General features: G+C 38.0%; 1 long non-coding RNA gene across 2 annotated transcripts in view; it reads right to left on the bottom strand.

Annotated features, from left to right (window-relative positions):
- Nucleotides 1-20,969, bottom strand: part of LOC150060713 (uncharacterized) — a 44,917-nt gene extending 23,948 nt beyond the window's left edge. Inside the window, exons 1-2 of one of the 2 annotated variants that reach the window (XR_016536146.1) lie at nt 20,781-20,969; nt 4,427-4,652 (exon numbers count right to left, since the gene is read on the bottom strand). This is a non-coding gene — a long non-coding RNA (uncharacterized LOC150060713). Of the gene's footprint in view, nt 1-4,426; nt 4,656-20,780 lie in introns of both variants that reach the window. The other variant, XR_016536145.1, reaches the window with a different exon arrangement.
- Nucleotides 20,970-21,494: the final 525 nt, after the last annotated feature.

Below are 21,494 nucleotides of genomic sequence, written 5' to 3' on the forward strand. Positions count from 1 at the left end.
TGTAACAAAATTCATTCTATGTGGGTTTTCCTAACCCAACTGTGAGTCAAATATTTAACATTAGACAAATATCCAAGGTGTTACCTATAACACAGCAAAATACAGCTTCTTGAAAGATGAGATTTCTGGCTACCTAAATTTGGTGAAAGAACAAACTTTCCATATTTGCTATTTATATAAGAGTAAGAATGAGAAAGTCAACTGAATCACATAAATGAAAGTATTTTGGAAAGTGTCACATGCTCTGTAAACACAACAGAGTACTAATTTGATTTGTTTTTTTTTATTTTTTGTCTATAAATTTGATTATCTTTGTTCCATATGTCCATAGTTAACAGTCATGAAAGTAACATAAGCTGTCATCTTAGGGACCTTAACCTCTCAATCACCCCATTTAATAACATCCAAATAATTCAATTGTCCCAAATCTGCTCATCAACTGGGATCGTGTTTGTCTTGGGATTTCTTGATGAAATGAAAGTTCCATGCCTGTACACTGGGAAGTGGTTCTATGGCGATTGTAATTTATGAGTTGCTAAGAAAGGAAGAGAAGTTCTACTTCCTGATTAATTACAGTGAATTCTTCCATGCTGGTCCTCTTCATGGACCACAGAGAAAAGGCGCACCCTCGATACATTTTCACTAATTCTTCCATAAGCATCACCAACGTAGAACCATTGTATGTGGCTAACTTAAACTGATAGTTTAGGTTAAATGGAGAAGACCATGGCCAGACAAATTAACATCTAAAATTTAAAACCAAATATTTATTCACTGTTAAGTCTCTTGAACATCCCTGTCCCAAACAATTTCTCACAAGTCATTTAGTTACTTGGATGTCAAAGCACAAGGTTCTTGAATTCTTTTTTATTGACTACTACTGCAAAATTCACATTTTATGACATTTTATTCAGCAGAACTATGTGATTGCTTTCTCTTAATCACTTTTTCATAATGAGCCCAAAGGATTTTGCTTTCTCAAGAGTTAATTCTGGGTGTTAAGCAAGGGGTTACAAATGAATTAACTCAAGTGTCATAGACTCTATGGAGAGCTCAAATATTATAATTCTCTAAAAAGACTAAGTCAATGCCCAGCAAAATAAATATCAGGAACTGGGTACTTCGAAGAGAAGAAGGTGGAGCCAAGGGAAGATGGTTAGAGGAATGGAGAGGGGTAGGGGAGAATGCAGTCAATAATTCATTGTATATAAAACAAAATTGAAAAATACAAGGGACCAGGTGTGTTAAAAGAGAGTAACAATGTTGAAATGATGATAGCGATCAAAATGTATCACATACATAAACTGCTTTGTTAAATAGCAAAAAATGCCAATACATCACTTAAAATCAATAAAGGGAAGGAGCATTTTGGGAGGGGTGAGCGAGAAAGTTGAAAGGGGAAACAAAGATCAAGATGCACTCTTTGTAAACTGCTTTGGTGAATGGCAACTCCTTTGTACAACTACTTAAAGATAATAAAAAAATGTAAGAAGAATGAATGCTCCACAGAGTGCTTTCATAAACGAAAGTGTCATCTCCCTCTAAGTCTCACCATCCTTAGCAATAGAAATATTTCCATTTTAGTTTTTGTAAATCTATTAAGGTTCTTAAGCAGTTTAGTAGCAGCAATAATGTTCATGAAAGCTCCTCATTGTTTGTGCCATTTCTTCCCTTCACAGGTGTTTGGAAAGCTCCTAGAGTTGTAGGAGTCTTGTCTCCCTACATATACTCAGCAAGGTGGTAAGTGGTAAAAGAACTATGGGAAGAGAGTCTCTGATGTTTCCTATGGTTTCACAAATCACAAGGAATCAAAATTCTCTATGCTGCTATTAGAAGCATTATTTTCAGAGTAATATCAAGACCCCGAGATTTCATGGATAATGTTCATCTGAAATATGCAAGTCCATACATGATAAACCTAGTGGTATAGGGAAAGCATCTGTCCCCACAGGTACCTATACATGCAAAGTGACAAAGAGTGTCATTTCCGTTTCTGATATATTAGTTATTTGTAAAGGTTTCCATATTTAATTAACAAGTCATATTGGATTACTTTATCATATGTGATATGATGCTTTGAAATATCTATACATTGTAGAATAATTAAATCTAATGAACTATTAATATAGTCCCCATGGTGATCAGGTGTGTGTGTATGTGTGTGTGTGTGTGTGGTGGTAACTCAAAATTCTAAAATGACAACTGCCATAGGATAGAGCAGTGCAATCTCTGGGTATATATCCAAAGGAACTCAGAGGAAATGAAATTAGTATGTGAAAGCAACACGGGCCCGTGTTTAATGCAGCATGACCTGTAATGGCTGATTCACACAAGCAAGCCAAGCATCCACCCAGGCTGAATGAATAGAGAGCACTCATACATAATAGAATACTAACAGGCAACCCCAAAAAATGAAATACTGTCATCTGTGACATCATAGAAAGACCGGGAGAATTTCATGATAAGTGAAAGAAGCTAGGCACAGACAGCTACAATTCTAAGTTCCCAGTATCCACTAGGCTAAGAATACAGGGTGCTTACTTTCTCTCTAATCCCCATAAGTGCAACAGCACATGGTTGTTCAGATAGTTAACTTCTCAAGTGATAGGGACATAAAAAGCTATGTGGTTCCAAAGTCCATCCTCTCTCAATATATCATTCTCTCATTGATGCATTTCAGAACTGCGGTACACTGACACCAACCCCCCATGCCAATATTCCTTCCAATTCCCTCCAATTCTGGCCTCATTAGCAAGAGAAGATCCATAGGACAGGGTCTAAAAAGATATGACTGTAGTCTCTGACATGCACCTTAAAGGTTGACAGAATCTTTTTTCTCTCTAGAACCATTTAAGGATCTGTCATTCATAAATTTGTCCAAATCCTTTTAAAATCTATGTATATTTCCTGCCAGTATCACCTTTTAGGATAAGAAGGCCCCTCATTTTATTGCCCACTGTGTAAATTAGTGTTCTCTTTCATTTATCCTTAAGTGACCTCTGTGGAGTTTCAGAGGGCGCCACTTCCTCATTTGCCCCAGACTAATGGGCCCTTAACTATGCTTCTGAGATGACAGAACACTTAGAATCAGAATATGATGGCCTCCATGAACACGTCATTCCTTAGTATCTACCATGGGTAAATGATGGGAGGTGGTATTGGCAAGATGCTTCACTTACGTTAAGTATGCTTTCCGTGCACCTACACAAGCTCCGAGCTTCCACATATATCTCAACAACCCCTACAAGGGTGGTCATTCAATTAAAAAATTCAGGAAAAGTATGGCAATTTAGACAACTACTGTGAGTAAATTAAAGGCATAATTTTAAAGGCATTAGATTGCCAGAAAAAAAATTAAGGAAACTGAATTTAGGCACCAGAAAAAGGTACTTCTCCAGAAATAGGACACGTAGTAATCACAGGACAGAGGGGAAACCTTATTACTGGAATTTGAACATAAAATCCAAAAAGCTGATTTCCAAGCAAGTAGCTTTTCTTAGTATTGTGAGAAAATCAATATGTATTTTGTGTTGGGGAAAATATTCTCCACTTCACTGAAGAAAACCAGTGACTTCCTTGGTTTAGATGTACCTCGTTTCTGTTACTGACCCCTAACCCTGTTACATCAGTTTCACTTTTATCCTCTGATAAATTATTTTAATTTCTTGATCCTAGTTCTTAAATCTGTAGTCCATTTTCACTCCCTTCGTCCTTTTCTCCTTCTCTACCTCCCCTCCTGTCTTTCTGGAGCAACTGAGTCTTGAATTCAGGGCCTAACACTTGCTAGGCAAGGACTCATATCACTTGAGGACTCTGCCAGCCTCTTTTGGTATTGCTTTACTTCAGGAAGAGATCTAGATTGATGCCTGATATTATGATCTCCTATTTGTTTTTTTTTCTTGTATTTCTGGGCGTACAAGTAAATAGCATTGCACCTAGCTGTTGTATGTTCTCCTTAGTGAAGGTAACAGGAGCATGTCACCATACCCAGCAATTGATGATCTACCAAGGATGTGCTGGAACCATGATTCCCCAATATCTATTTCCAAATTAGCTAGGAACGGAGGCTTCATATACCATATGGAACCCTATAGTCCTTTTCTGTTAGAATTGTGTCATTTATCTAAAAACTTGAATGTCGAATTTTGTTCAATGCCCTCCATTTGCCAGCCTTGGCTACAGATATCTGTGATCTTTAACAGCTTAAGGCAAAGACACGGCAGTAGGGGAGGAACATCTCATTACACAGTGCTTCTTTGGCCAGGACCCCAGCATCCTGCCAAACTGGCTAGGAATGCACAAAGTGAGTGATACACCTCATATAGACTACAAGGAGTCTACTGTTCACTGAGCAAAGTTCTTTCAACATATGCTTTGTTTTGTTTAATGACACTCTTGAAAATTAATCTGGGAGCAGCAAGCATACCTGTTGGTGGCCAATGTGCCAGCCATCTTGGTTGTTGAAGGAGGAAGAAGCTCATGGACGAATGTCTTCCCAGTTGACTTGGGAAGATTGGAATTAGTTGCCCATTTTTTTCTGATTGGTCCTCTTCATCTTTTGAGTGAGGGATGAACAAGATGTGATCATTTCCCTCCTCTCACCAAGCATACTCTTGTGGTTCTCCTGTGGCCTGTACACAGGAATATAGACTCTGCTAAAACAAAACAAAACAAAAAAACCTGAGCTCCAGCTCTCTTGCTTAAAATACCTCCCACTCACCATCATCATCTTCTGAAGTCACATGTTCCAGTCAAGGGTCTAGTTGGTTTAATACCATTCCTATCATTTGTATCACTGTAGCATATTTTTGACCACCACCAAAGTGAAATAAGTTTTGAGTATGGTCATTCAGATCCTTGGTAGATTAAAAAGCATCACTTTCAATTTTCTTTGAAAGTCCTAGAGGATTCGTCTTCTTGCTTTTAATCACTATTTGACTTGGTGCAGTTTATCATTGTAAAATACAAAGTGAACAGGAAGATGTGTACATCTCTGTAGGACAGTAGAAATGCATATTTCACCAGTTCCAGAGCAGTGCTAGCTTTCCTGAGCTGGCTCTAATGATAGCCACTGAGCTCTGCCTGAGGTTGTAAATCTTTTCCATACAGACTTGCTAGCAATGACTAAAACCAAACTTAACATGCATTAGATATAGTTATAGATCTACAGACACACTTAAGCTCTCTTTAAGCCACAAATTGAAGCCATCACTCTGACTAGGAGTTGAATCTGTTGATTGTCCTCAGTGATTAAAACGTAGGGAAAAACCTGCCTAAAATAAATCATTCATGTAAATTAGCACTCCAGAAGAGCTCTTCTGGAGCCTAGAACAGTCTGCCAGGGCCAGCCGGTGACATCAAGAAGCATTTGGGTTGAGCAAGTGCTGAGTCACTTGAAAACTAACAAAGTAATCCAGGCAGTTATCACCCCAATGCATTATTTATTGCTGAGACCTCCTGATGCCAGTGCTTACTGAGGAACCCTCCTGTGATATTGAAGGCCAAAGCAGCTCCTCTCCCTAACAACAGTGTTGTATCTTTGGCAACTCGAGCAGGGACTCAGAAAATCAATACCACTTCATGAGCCAGGTCTTGGTCTTCTCTTTTTACGAGGAATCTGTCAATGCAAGGGGCCATTACTGTACTTTAAAGGCATGATATAAAATTGCTTCGACAAGATATAAGACACACCGTTTGCAAGAACCTGGTGAGAGTATTTTAGTCAAAGTTAAATAGTTTCATCACGTAATTACTTCTATTGGCAAAGCTCCAGCTGAATGCGCTCTCATAGGTGTGGGCTTTCTCTTCTGGGTGGGGGATTGTGAGGGAGGCCTGGGGATTGGATTCGGGTTGTTGTAAACAAGGTCAAACTGTTCAAATGGAGGCAGAGACAAGCATCTGATGCCATTGGCAGTGATACCACAACAACACGGATAACAAGTTTCTCTCCTCTCCCTCTTTTTTTCTTGTTCTTTCCTCCAACTAAGTGGTCTGAAAGTAGCTTGAGTTTTATGGCTATAAAATATTTCATCCTGATTTGCAGTCTGGTAATTCATTTTCTAAGGACTGTTTAGAATTTATTCAAGGAGAAAAGGCAACTCTGTTGGTTTCTCTGAGTCCCATTATATGACAAAATTTAACTTTTGTATTTTATGAGGTTTTATATGTTCTACTAAAACCATTAGCTAGGTGTCTCCTCATGATAAAATTTAATCACTTATATAATACCTTAAAAGCCAATGACAGTTTTGCATGTATTTATGTTTTCTTTCATTTAAAATATGTGGGGATTATAAAGATTGGCCTTCTTGGGGGAAAAATAAGGAGCTGACACTAAAAACAGAAAACCTGTAAGTATTAAACTTTTATGTATCACACAATAAGGCTGAAGCACCATTGCCTGCACACTACATGAAGCGGAGAGATGCAGATCCACAGTTACCACTCCGATTTTAGTACTTTCCTGAGTGTACCAAGTCTCTGGATTGAGAATTCTTACAGCAAAAGCTACTTGACTGCTATGAGATTGTGACAATTCAGCTGAAATGTTAATGAAAACCATGTGGTATGCATGCATACCATATATATACACAAATACACATATAAATATAAACTTCCTCATAGAAACAAGTCATCTTAGCCTGTCCTTTGTAATCAGAGGGACTCTGACAATTACAGCTGCCCAGGAACGCAGACCAAATTTGGGTGGTTGGTAAGGATCATAAGAAACACCAGGTTCTCTCCTCCTCATCCCACTTCTGTCTCCAGATTTCCAATTATGGTATCATTTAATCACCTCGCATATTTATTTTAGAGTAATCCAAATTCATTATGAATTTATATGTCTATTATTAGATTTATCAGTGCTAATGATATAAATTTAAATAGCATTTTTCTTCCTAAGGCCATAACAGTTTTCATGAATGGCCTAATTTTTTATCACTGCATGTCACAAATGGTAGGTAGGAGAGGGGCAAAGATCATTCAGCCCATTTGGCTCAGAAGGCCAATCTTTTATCACAAATTAGAGAGAATTAACTAATGACTATATATAGTCTAATAGTCAAGAATCAACGAATTAGAGTCTGAAATGCAGAGAATCATGTACAATACATACATTGTATGTCATGATATCTCTAGTGATTGCAAAAGCACAGGACACAAGAAGTAGAGTGAATTAATGAATGCATAGATCACTTGGCCTAATCCATTATAGAAATTTTCTGATAGAAATCTCCAAACCCTCTAAAACTGGTGGAGACAAAAGTTTAATGTGTTTGTCTAACTAACATTGCCAACTGCAAAAGGAAATACATATCTCGTTGAAAGGAATAGTTTTCGGGCTGTGAATGTGAAGACCCCATTGTAAGTAATAGCTTTGCAAGAATAGGAATCTTCAGTACCATCACTCCAAAAACTTCTCTACTTTATGGGGTTCCAGGGAAGGGAAAGAAATGCTCCTATATATGAACAAAGCTTTTCCTTCCACTAGGGATAGAAATGTCCTTAGGAATAGTATTAAGATAGATTGTATAATGAGGAAAGGCAAATTTATTATGAAGCTAATGACGCTTTTTTTTAGGGCCCCTTACCAATCCAGATCCTTCCTAATCCCTAGGAAGGATTGTATATATTCTTATTGAATTTGCAAAAGTAAGTTGTTTTTGTGTTCTCTTTCTGTAAAATCATATATTATATAAGCTTCAGGTCCCACACATGCTGGATACTACTCTATCTATGGAGACAGATTTATTCTACAATCTTGAGGCCATCATAGTGTAATGAGGGATTCTGTTTTCTGATTCACACTGATCAGTAGCTAGATCTGCTTCACAGTTACTCAGAGTTCCAGCTGATGAAGGTTCTACCATGTTTTGAAGAGAAGTCTAGTATTGTATAGACAGGAAGACAAAATAAAACATAAAAAGCTCATTTCTAGTGTAAAGACTTTTGCAAGAAATTGAATGTAATTGCTTCTCTGTGTAATTTACTGGTTAGAACTAGTGTAAAAAATCAAGCCAGGAGCAGTGGAAGTTGGAAAGCCTTCCTAGACTAAGAGCACAAGTGAATCCACCTATCCCATAAAGCAAGTATTTGGTTTTTGGTTTCATGCCAAATTATTCTTATAGTGAACAGGTTTGTCAGTAATGAGGAGAAAGAGCATTAAAGTGCTCAATTGTATGACACAGAATATCAGAACTTATTTTAAGGATGCCAGATCTCAGGGGGAAAACAAAGGTCAGATGTAATATGTTCTAAAATTCACCTTGAGAGAAACAGTTGTGAAAAGGATGAGAAGCCAATTCTTAGAAATCCCAGGGCCTAAGTCATTGCTCCAAAGAAATTCCAGCATGCTTCAGTTCTCTAGGCTCACTCAAAATACTTGACTCACACTTGTGTAATCCTAGCTACTCTGGAGACTGAGATCTGAGGATAGCAGTCCAAACCCAGCCCAGGCAAGAAAGTCTGTGAGACACTTACTCCAATTAACCACAAAAAGCCAGGAGTGGAACTGTGGCTCAAGCGGTAGAGCACCAGTCTTGAAGGAAAACTGAGTGTACTACTCCTAATTTCAGGACCCTATCACACACAAAAATAATTGATTTCAGGTGAAAAAAGAACTTAAAATTCCCCTTGTCTACTGAATAAAATGTGTGGATTTTAAAATGAAGCCCAGCTACCTATGACTCTAAAGTTTAAAAGGGTCAGGTTCAGGTGACTACAAAGCTTAAAATGGGGACAACAATGACCCTTTTATTGCTAGGTAAGTGACTGTTCATTCGGAGACATATACCCACATCTCTATGAAGAGATGAGTGCTGTGATGTTCAACATGCAGGTGTTTCCATAATTGGGATGAAGTGAGAGAATTCTCTGCTCACTGGCCTTAAAAGTCACCCTTCCCCCCTGGGTGATGCAATGGTCCAGGCTTTAAAAGATGTATGAATGACTTCTCCCCAGAGGCACCAAGCAGAAAGGGATGTACTTCCTAACACTACAGGGTTATTGACCTCCTATTGTAGCAAATCTGCAAATGTCAAAGCAATGAGTGTCTCCAAAGAGAAAGCTACTGTTTAAAAACAGATGTTTAAAATACAGGGCCTTGAGAGCTGCCCTCTTTCCAGACACACTTGCTAACAATTCTGCAAAGCGCAACATACAAAACATGCATCCACTCCACCTGCCCCTTTTGTCTCCAAGGGGGAAAAAAGAATACGGAATGAGAATGTGTCCTTGTTTACCTAACTTAAGATTGAAGAGCAAATTCCCAGGATACATCTCAGGGAAAGAGAAGATTAAAAAGTGTATGTAACATTACCAATAATTTGTGTGCATTTTCCTTGGATGCTGAACTGGTCTTGAGAGGTTTCAACTGCAGATTGAATTAGAACCATTGGACAGAAGAGGAAACTCAGTGTCATCACATCAATGAAATTAAGAATGAATACAATGTATTCCTCTTCAAGAATGAATACAATGTATTCCTCTTCAAAGTATAGGAAAAGAAAGAATAACCATCAAGTTCATTCTGAGAGAATCACAATGGTCTATTACCAACATACTATTCCCAGGGCATGAATGGTACGAGAGAAGCTTTACCAACCTAAAAGTATTATCTCAGAATTATTTAATTCACTCAACAAATACCCATATTTTAGCAGTGTGCTAGTGGTGGGCATTTAGAGATAAGCTAATATGTTCACACATATCAGCTATGACTGAATTTACAGAGATCGGTGTTTACAAGATAATGGAGAGATTCTGAGAAGTCAGAGATGCCAGAAAATCATGGAATCCCAAAGAAAGCTCAAATGGACATTCTTAGGGAAGTCAGGAAGATTTTCTGGGGAAAGTGCCACTTGAATAGCATGAAGAGAAATTAACAACTTGACTTACAGAAGGGAATACTCATGGGAGAAAGAGACTCAGAACAAAGGAAGAGCCCATAATATAAATACCTGTGCATCCTAAAACACCAGAGGGTGAATAGACTATAAAGGCAGAAAATATAGAAGGACATCCGAGTTAAAATATCTTGCAATCTCAGCTGATTGAAATTTTCTCATCTGCTATAGGAGGAATGCTACTTGTGGTTGTAAGAACAAACAGACTATTTGTGAAATTCACTTTTCTTCTACTACACAGTTAAGTATTAAAAACATGTTTTCTCCATTAGTTCTAAGGCCTAAGATGCAGCCAGAAGGAGGCTACAGTGAGAAATCACTGCTACCAAGCAAGGAAAGTTCTCTCTTCTGGACTGAGTATGCTTTGGAAGAGAAAGATTTTCATGAATGATAGAGAAGGGGCTGGGCTTCTGTGCTTCCCCTTCCCAAATGACATAAACATAGACATGACAATAGTACAGAAATAAGAAGACATCCATAGAAGGGAATGAACCATAGAAAAATAAAGTTAACAAAAGAAACATAAAACCTCAAGTAGTAAAACAAAAAGAAAACCTCTGGCTTCCATTTCTTGTAGTCCATTTTGATAAGCATCAGGTAGATTTCTAGAAGCTCATGGCTCCATGATAAGATGAACTCTTAGCTGTTTAAGCTTTTGCAAATGTATTTCACAGAAGAGTTGGCTAAGGAGAGGGAATCACTAAGAAGCAAAGAATATCTGAGTAATGACAGAAAGTGAAGATCATGAAAGGGGAGCACAGGGAAGTAGAGAGTAGAGGGCCATCCAACTATCTACAGCTGACCACAGCTGACCACACCCACAGGTCAGACACACTGGATCTCAGCACTGTGCAATCAATCTCCTAGGCTATACAGACTACCAGATCTCTGCTGCAGCCACAACAGTCCTGTTTTTATGGGATATTGATTTCAGGTCCACCATCTTTCTAGCATATACCAAAATCTGCAGACATTCAAATCCCTTATGTAAAATGGCAGAGTATGGCACATAACCTATCTTCCAAGTTTTCTCTAGGGTACTTATAATTCCTATAACCACACAAATGCTATGCATATACTCATATTGTTTGTTTAGCTAATGAAGACAAAAGAAAAAAAAATCTGTAAATGGTCAATGTTTTTTTCTGGGTATTCTAAATCCAAAGCTCTTAACTGCTATATACAACACTAAAGGGACGGAAAGGTTTGTGTTTCCAAAAATCCTTAATTACAAAAATACCTGAGATGCCAGATGCTGTGGCTCATGACTGTTGTCCTCGCTACTAAATAGACTATGATCTGAGAACTGCAGTTCAAAGACAACCCCAGCATGAGACTCTATAATCTTCAATGAGCCACCAAAAAAAAAAAAAAAAAAGAAAAAGGAAAGAAAAAAGAAAGAAAAAACAAAAAGGGAAGGGAGGAAGAGGAGGTATGGTTTTAGTGGTCAAGTGCTAACCTTGAGTGAAAGAGCTAATGAAGCCAAAGGAAAGTGCGCTGTCCATCAGTTCAAACCCCATAGAGGGGTGGGAAGATGGATGTATAGATTTGACCAAAGGAGCAAATTTTGCTAACCTCTACATTAGAGTATGATCCCTGGACTAAGGGCATCTGCCTAACTACAAATGTAAACTCTTAGCCCCTTAATGCTTCAAAATCAGAAACTCAAATTCTCAAGTTCAGCAGCCTGTATTTTCTTTTCAATGACAGAAACAGCGTCACTGTAATGGATGGTCTGTTATTAAAGCCAACACACTCCCAACCACATCGTAGGCATTTATAATCAAAAGAAAATCTCTACTGCTCAGAACTCTTCCTGTCTAGGTAGAAGGTGAAAGAGCCAGTGCTGCAGAACCCAGAAAATCCTTTGCAACTCTCTTCATCTCCCTCATAGGCATTTTTTTTTTATCATTTATTAGCTGAAACCAATATGGTAGCAATACATCCCATCTAGGTTTGAATTGACCATGGCAAGAATTCCAGAAAACACTAAGAGCAGTTCTGGCTAAGGAAGAATTTGTGGATGACAGGCTTGGTTTCCTTAATGGAAAGCCAACATGGCTTTCTTCAGCACATGGTGAACTGAGAATTAGAAAGGCATTAAGTGATGTCAAGTATACATTCCAATTCAAGACAGCATTTAAAATATTAAAACATGCGGCGATTTTATTACTAGCTCATTTAAAATGGCGACCATGAAAAATTTAGTCTAAGCAACCCAATAATGGCTCAGGAGACACTTACACACTGCACACACACACACACACACACACACACACACACACACCAAGATAACTGAATTTTAAAGTAAGTTCCTTATTAACTTCTTTTCCCCTCATCTATTACCATTGCTGTTTTCCAGCTGTATAAACAGTCTGGAGAGTATGCCCTGAATGAATTCACCGTTCAGAAAACAACATAATTACAGCCATTCTAGCAAACCGAGTGCCAAAAAAAGTTACAAATTAATTGAAGGTTAGCATCGAAAATTAAATCCTAGTCAGCTTGAAGTCATCTTTTAGGCTACTTTCTACAGAATTGAATAGTGAATTCACTCTACATCAGTTTGGTTGACAGAGTTTCTAAGTTCAGGTGGACAAATGGGCTAACCCAAGTCACGCTTTCCCAAGATCTGATACTAATTCCAATTGATACCTGCCAGTACTACCTTAAAACACGTTTATGACTTATGCAAAATGTAGGACCACTATTTCCCCTCCCGTAAGTAGGAGAGCTTAGGAAAATACCAATTCTTCTTGCGCTAATCAATTTTAATAGAGGCCACTGAAAAATGTTATGAATGAACTTTACAATGTGGAAGGGAGTGGGGAGTAGGGAGGAGCAAGTGAGAGAAAATGAGGTATGGGGTAACAGTGTTTAAAAAACAAATGTACTCTTTACATTACTTATGTAACTGTAACCCCTTGCTCCATCACCTTTTTAATAAAGATAAAAATAACATAAAATATAAAAAATAAACTGTTTTCTCTTTTCCTTTGTATTATTTCATTTTCTCCCAGACTTACAGAACATTTGCAAGAAATAGTAAAAGGAATTTCTGTTGACTCTCTACTCAGATTCTTTAAATGTTAGCATCTTTTCTTTTCTTTTTTTTTTTTTTTTTTGGTCAGTCCTGGGCTTGAGCTCAGGGCCTGAGCACTGTCCTTGGACTTTCTCAAGGCTACAGCTCTACCACGTGAGCCTCAGCACCACTTCCAGCTTTTTTCTATGAATGTGGTACAGAGGAATCGAACCCGGGTCTTCGTGCATGCTAGGCAAACACTCTACCAGTAGGCCAAACTCCCAGCTCCAATGTTAGCATCTTTAAATGTTAGTTAATGCTAATAACCATAATTCAGTGATCAAAATGAGGAAATTAATATTAAAATTCAGTCATTATGTAATTGACAACCCTTATTCAAATATTTCATCAATTGTTTTCTGAATGTTGTTTAGTGGTCGCAGATCAAATACAGATCATATTTGTGTGCTTGAACTCAGGGATGGGCCATCGAACCTTAGCTTTTCGTTTAAGGCCATAGCTCTACCACTTGAACTAGCTCTACTTCCAGATTCTTGTTGATTAATTGGAGATTAAAAGTCTCACAGACATTTCTGTCCAGGCTGGCTTTAAACCTTGATCTTCAGATCTCCACTTCCTGAACAGCTTGGTTTACATGCATGAGCCACCAGTGCCTGACTCCTGATTACTCTTGGTGGTAATAGACAATATAATTGATAATATAGTAAAATATTGTTTATTAATTATATATTAGAAAGGAATTATATATTCAAAATTATATGTTAGAAATAAATTGATCATATATTAGAAATAAATAATGATATATTAGAAATCTGGGTGCTTGTGGCTCATGCCTATAATCCTAGCTACTCAGGAAGTTGAGTCTGAGAACTGATGATCAAAGCTAGCCCTGGCAGGAATCTTTGGGAGACTCTTATCTCCAGTTAATCCACTGAAAACTAGAAGTGGTACTGTGATTCATAGTGGTAGAGCACTAGTCTTTAGTGAAAAAGCTCAGGGAGAGCACACATTCCTTGGGTTCAAACCCCACCAACAACAAAGAAAAAAAGAAAGAACCATATTAGTCAGTTTTGGAGGATGAAACAGATGATATATTAATAAATATAATATCAACCCAAAAGTCTCTTGGTAAGGTGATTTGTGGCTAAAATCAATAGCTAGAGACTTGTAAACAGCTGTGAGCTTCAAAATTGTCTCCGTTGCCACCTACACAGCAAGGCATTAGTAAAAGTTAAATGAATTGAGGTCTCTGGGCCATCTCAAAAGCTTTCCTGAGGATTTAGAACATGCATGCAGGCCATCGCTGGTGTCAGCCAAAAAGCTCCTCTGAATAGTAAAGAAACTCATACAAACTCCAAATTAAATAAAAGTTCAGAGGCTAATTATCATCAAGGGCCTTTCTCGTGTTACACTGCTTTAAACACAAACCTATAGGAACATATTTAGAAAGCATTTGGCAAAGGACCAGGGATTTAGGCCCAATGTATTTCTTCATGCCAATTGGTCCTCCATTTACTTCATGTTTTTCATATCAAGTTTCCTCTCTATGGTGTGTTCAAGTCTGTATTCTGTTAGACTCACTAGAATCCTGGATTTAAGAGACCATCTGAGGTTGCCAGCCGAACACACTAGCTGACATATAAGTCCTTTGTAAAATATTTTAACAAGAGGTGTGGCCACACTCTACTCAGCCAACTTTAAGAATTCATTCCTGCAAACTCCTAACACTCACCTAATCTCATTTCCCACCCTTGACTTTAAAAATACTGTCCCCAGCTCTGTCTCTCTTAGTCACAAAAAATACTTCAGTTCACTGGTGTCTTCTAAAATACGAGTTACAAAATGAACCAAAATGGTATAATTCTGGCCTCATCAGCATAGGGGAGAGAAACTCTCATTTCAGGACTGACATTACATGACTAACATGACAACTGTGACGCCAGTGTTGATTCATGCTAGCTTCTCAGGATTGAGCACTGGGCCTTTATAAAATGTGCCACTCGATTCAGCATCGTCTTTCCTTGTTACACACTAATCAAAGGTATTTGTGGGTCTGGAAGAACCTTATACTTCACTCTTTTCCAGACCATTTTATTACTAATTTGACTCATGGTTGCAGCATTCTGAGGGTTTATGTAGGGGAAATGAGGGAAGGTTGGGGCTTAAATTCAGGGCCTGTACACTGTCTCGGAGCTCTTTATGTTCAAGGCTTGCACGCTACCATTCTGATCTACAACTCAACTTCTGGGATTTGAGTGGATAATTGGAGATACAAGTTTCATGAGGACTTTCCTGCCCTTGCTGGCTTTGAACAGCCATCCTCAAATCTCAGTCTCCAGAGTAGCTAGGATTACAGGCGTGAACCGCCAACTGGGCCTGAGATCTTTTTTGATAATTAAGCAAGTGCATGAATTTCCTGGCTTTTTACAATGAATACCCTGGCTTTTTACTTGTCAGAAAAGTTATCTGTTTATATCATGATAAGCAATCATGCCTTCCTATGTTGCTAAACTCTATTAACCAAATTTAAAGCCTTTCTTGGTCTATTATAAAATAAAGATGGCCTTCCTATTATAAAATAAAGATGACATCCACCATAACTGAACATAAGTTGCTTCTTTCTTTCTTTCTTTCTTTCTTTCCTTCTTTTTCCTTCCTTCCTTCCTTCCTTCCTTCCTTCCTTCCTTCCTTCCTTCCTTCCTTCCTTCCTTCCTTCCTTTCTTTCTGTTGGTCATGGGGCTTGAATTCTAGGCTTGGGTGCTGTCCCTGAACTCTTCAGCTCATACCTCACCAGTACCTGAGCCACAGCACCATTTGCACAAGTTGCTTCTTATCCAGTTGTAAAATGTGCATTGGAACTGTAGCCTCCTCCATGTTCTGCCTCTGGTACTATTTTTGTTATTTTACTTTCAACAGAACATTCTGTAAGCAACAGTTTCACCAATTTTCCTAGAACATCCTATTGGCATTATGCCTCTCTTTTTCATGCATTTGTCTATTCAAACATGGGTCTAAATTTCCTCAGCAGGAGCCTGCATTCTGTGTAGCATTCCATCAAACATCAAGAGCTTCTTTTCAGGTTATGTTTGCCTTCTTGGGATATAGTCTTAAATTTATTTGAAAAAAAAAAGTCATACTAAGTCAACAATCTACTGATATCCACATGATTTCAGTTGCTTTTTCCCCCCTCATCTCATGTTCAGTTATTTTTTTCATCAAAATATTTTTAAAAATTTGCCTATTCCATATGATAGTTTTTCCTCAGTGAAAACAAAATTAGAGTACAAAACATTCATGGTATACTTTTTCAGATAAAGTGTAACCATTAATGTATAAGTTATTGAAAGGGTAAGAATAAGAAAGGCTTTTGCTAATTAAGATCATAGGGATAAATGAACCAAGGTTCTTAGGGTTAATTCTAATGAGTTGTTAAGCTAATATTGGTAAAAATGATTTTAGATTTTGATTTAAAACCATTTTGCCAATGCAAAGTATGAGGATTTCAGATTTCCTGAGCCATCTGGTCCTCTACATAAGGTAATAATTTTTTAAAGAAATTTAGATGGATAGAGAATTTATTAGTCTACTGTTTTATAGAAAATCTCTTTGTAGACTTCCATTTAAATGAATTCTATTTTACTCTTTGCTCAGATTGTGGCAAGTGAAAAATATACTGGAGTAAATAACTACAGAACAAACAGACTTGAGAAAGGGTATCAACGTTTGCGAAGTAATGCACCGTCTATCTGCTGAATATAATGTAACCCTTCTATTAATTACAATGAAATATATAGAAAAATAAAATAAATAAAAATTTTTAAAATGGTTAAAACATGAGAAGGAGGACCAATATGTGAGAAGCAATGCACCTACTACCTGGCAAATGTAACTATAACCCTTCTATGCATTACTCTGATAATAGAAAATGAAAATTTAAAAATGGTTATTCATTTCACATTTGTAACAGCCTTCATTTGCAAGTTCTCTTTATTCATTAACTTGTTTCATTTTTAAGAGTAAATGGATAAAGCACTAATAGGAACTAGATATTAAAGCAGAGGAAACTGAGAGTGACAGAGGTTAAACCTTTTCTGATGCCTCAAGTATCCTGACCATGACTCAGGTTTGTTACCCAGAAGTCCATTCAATAAGTTCTTCCCTGTGCCCCAGGCCACAGTATAATTGGTGGATGTGTAGAAACTTGGACAATGCCCTAGACACACAGAGATATCTATATGTGTATATATATGTATGTATATGTAGATATGTAGATATATGCTATAGAGCTATGCCTTGCTTTTGTTGACATCATTCCATTCAATGTTCACATTTTCTGCTTGAAAAATGGACAAGAGATGGTAGGGTATGTTGATGGTAAAACTGAGAGAACTACTTGTTGTCATTTCATCACATCATTGCTTTTGTCCCTCTGGCTATATTTAGTGGAAAAAAAATTCCTGGTCTTGGTTTGCTAGGAGAGATATAACTAAACATTAAACCATAATATCCAATCTCTACTTTCTGTTCTTTGTACAGCCACGTGCATTGTTAACTTTGGTTGTTCAGCTACACTGAATCATTCTGAAAATAATAATAAAGAGAAATTAGCCCAATATTCTAAATGGGTCAATAATTCCATGGAAATCAGCAAAAGAAAATATTCCCTTTGAGTATTTGTGGGGTGGGGAGATGTAGGAAAAGAAGCTGAAGTATATTCTCTCTAATTTGAAGCAAATTCTCTGATCTGATCTGATTAGGTCATCCTTTTGCCTCAAAGAATGTTGTCTGACTTCCTTTGTCCTCTTCACAGACCCTTCCAGCTAAGAAAGTCCCTGGGAGATCTGAGAAGCACCATTCTTCCTAACCAACACTTATTACCTTGTTTAGGGGAAAAACAACAGTAATTCAACTCCCCAAATGGCTTTGGTCCCTGCTGACTGACTGTAGGTAGGCTAGCACAACATGGTGTCTCACCTCAGATGCTTCCTTTAATTTAGCTTTGGCTCTCTCCTTGGTCTCTGGTAGTCTGAGGACGGAACCCCAAAGGCTAAAGACAGGGGCTTCAGTAAATGAAAAGCCTACTCCAGAAAGCTGATCCCTTCTGAGTTATCACTCCTTTCCCAGCCTGGTCTGTGGGTTGTTTTTTCCTAAGAGATGAAGGATGTATAAAGGACACATCCAACTTTAGTCAATAGGTCCATCATCATGATTGGCTGAAAACCATAATATTCATCCATCAAGCCATTGTGTTGCATCTTGTGTTAAATTATGGTGATAAATAGTCCTTTATCTGTGACGTCACCTACTAATCTATTCCAAAAACTATTCACCACTGCCATTATGCATCACTCACTCTCCTGCCAGCCTGCTTAACAAAAGTCCTCTCCATGATAAAAACCTCACAAGACTGTGCTTGACTCTGCAGATGCAAATATTGTCTGTTATTTTCGTGTCATACTGTGAAACAATTGCTTCATCAGTTCCCCAAGCTATCTTAAGTGTGCAGTAATGTTCTCAACGCCCAGCTCTGGGCATTGTAACTCATGTACTTTTAATTGTTTATAATTTACACCAGAACTGGACAGAGCCCATTTGCACCCATGCTGCTTTATAAGTACATGGATGACATATTTTTACCACCTTGCTCTGGGTTGAATTTAATCCTATTGACAAGCCTTTAACATCAAAATTTGGTTTGGAATGGCTTAATATTCTCAGGAGCTATGTAAAAGGATGTGTGACAGTTGCTATCAGTATGCTTGGGGTTTGGGTCTGATTTTACACAAAATGTTCTCATAAAATTAGACATTTTTTAGCTACTAGAAAACACTAGTTATTAAAATGAAATCAAGAGGAATGTGCAAAAATATTTTAAATCTTAATCTCAAATACAACCTACTTTACAGTACACTCACACACACACTCACACACACACACACACACACACACACACACACACACACCCTCGTGTAGTTTTCTTTTGTGGACTTCCCCTAAAACAAGCAAATAAATAAATATAAAAGACTTCACCTTTTCTACTCTGAACAGGAAGAGACAAAATACAGAATAAAACACAAGGCTGCTCATTGGTATTTCATTCAAAAATAGTCTCTTATGCTTAATTTACTTTTAGCTTTAATTCAAATAATTAAGGCTGCTGTTTCTTACTAAGCAGCAAGAAATGAAGGTGTCATTGCTCTTGCTTAGCTCCCTGAGTCCTATGTGAGATGATTGGCTTACCAAGAAAAAAATAAATATATGTATCTAAACTGCTCAAGCTTAAATGGGCTACATCCTACATCCATCTGCTGTCCTTGTTTATATATTTTGTTTTTCTTTTTTTCTTTTTTGATGGACATATGGGAAAGAGTTTGCTAATATGGTTACTAGGGAGAAAATTAAACTCATTTTTTTTCACTTTGCTTACATGTACACTTAGAATGCATAAGGAACTACTTACCTGAAAGTCACTACTTAGTCACTATCTAGGAAATGATGTTTAAAAATCACTTTAAAAACAGTGCCTTTCTTCCTTCACTGACCCCTCTCTCAAACATCAACACTTACAAAATCTGAAGGAATCACACATTGGAGGGAAGAAAGCGGTTCTAAAACCGAATGCTCTTCAGCCAGTCTTGACGGAAGTTTGGCTTCAACTCAACACTCCAAGTAAAGCACACTGGTGTTTCTCCCACTCAGGGAAGTCACTCTCATGTGTGGCATCTAGAGGCAGGGAGTTGTCTTGCCTCACCCAGGGATACAAGGGGCCTCCATTCATGGTCATTTCTCCATTAGTTTCTTGTTATCTCAACCGTCGGCTTTCCAGCTCTTTGCTCTATTACAAACACCATTTTCATTCTTGAGTAGAAGTATATATTAAGTCTACTGAAACATTAGTCCACTTTAACTGCTGAAAACACACACACACGCACACACACACGCACACACACCACTATCGCACTATAGCCTCACACCCCTATTCTGACAAATCCTGGAATCCTCACCATTGTGTAGTAACTGCTGTTCTTGCCACCTTTTTTGCTTCCTGGTGGGTCTGTAATTGTCATCTCATCCCTGGAGCAACATCAGGATCACTCAATAAATTGACTGTCAGGGGATATTTGAAGAACAGAACAGCTTGAGCTCTAGAAGCCAAGCGCCTTATGGCCCCCAGCCCAGAAAAAGGAAGCAATGAGGATGAACAAACCCCATACCATTCCACTCCTCCAACACACTAATGAGAACTGTGCAAGCGAATCTCTGTCCCTAGTTCTACTCAGAGATGGCAAACCATAGCACAAAGGAGATTAAGGAATTCAATAAAACCATTCTTCACATTTTTTCCTTTTCAAGAATGCAACTGAGAATAAGATATCTAACTCTTCCATTGGCGAGGTTAACTCCAGCCTTTCACACATAGGTGCACCTTGCACGTGTTTTATGCAGAAATAGCATGCCCTGACTACCCAGAAGCAATGCAGTCATGAGATCACTTTGATTACTGTCTCTGACCTTAAAGTATGAAGGGCCAAATCCTCAGACTTCTAATGCTGAGATTCTGGTGAGCACTCTGCTTTCAGTATCCTGCCGTGTGGATGTCATCTATCCTGGTAGCTTCGATTTGGAAGCACGCTTTTGCTAGGAAAATGCCTAAGGGGAAGCCGGATCTGCATTCCCAGTGGCTTCTGAGCAACTTGCCTGTGTTTACAAAGATCAAGCTCATGAGGAGAATTTGTAAACTCAGACAAAGGAGATTTCTGTTCCAAGAATTGTGGTACTCGTCAATGCAACAGGGCCTAGACAGGATGGTAAGACAGGACCTATTTACTCACTGTTTGCTCTGTGCTTCATCATTAAAATTCACTGAATCATACAAGGTTTGTCCTGTGAACTCCACTCTACAGAGTAGAAAATAGACTTCCAGAGTTGTTAAGAATATTAACAAAGTCTTTCAACTTGACTCCACAGTCTGTGTGCTTCTCCTTCCCATCATGCTGCTTTTCAGATGAACCCTCGAAAGCCAGGAGGTGTTGGTAGGAATGGTAAGGTGGGAATGATAGTCACATTCCACTGTAAATGACAAAACACATTCTTCTATGTATGACCTAATAGTATAACACACAATGATACTTTTATTTCAGCAAGCATTTATTAAATCACGAAGTATTACAATATTAGCCTAGCACTTAATAAATCAACAAGGCTCTATTAAAAACATTTTGTGCCAACCCCTTGGCCTCTGCTCTAGTCACCCAAATAAGTCTAAGACACCATGTTATTCCTGGAGTCAATTGGAGTATAACAAGAGAGAATAAGGAATAATCTCACAAGAGTATTTCTAGGAAGCTAGGACATGGATCTCCCTAAAAAGCATGAGACTCTTAGTTCAACCCTCAGTCAGTATTAGAGTAAAAGAGAGAGGAAATAAATGAATAATTTCTAGGTTATAAGAATAGTGACTGACGTTTTCCAGGGCAAGTTTCCTTTAAAAACATGGAACTGCAAAGGTAAATTCTGAAGGATAATTAGCTCCAGGAGGAAACAAA

This window comes from Megascapheus bottae, chromosome 7, assembly GCF_031878675.1.
Source record: "Megascapheus bottae isolate mThoBot1 chromosome 7, mThoBot2.hap1, whole genome shotgun sequence".
In the NCBI taxonomy this organism is placed as follows: domain Eukaryota; kingdom Metazoa; phylum Chordata; class Mammalia; order Rodentia; family Geomyidae; genus Megascapheus; species Megascapheus bottae.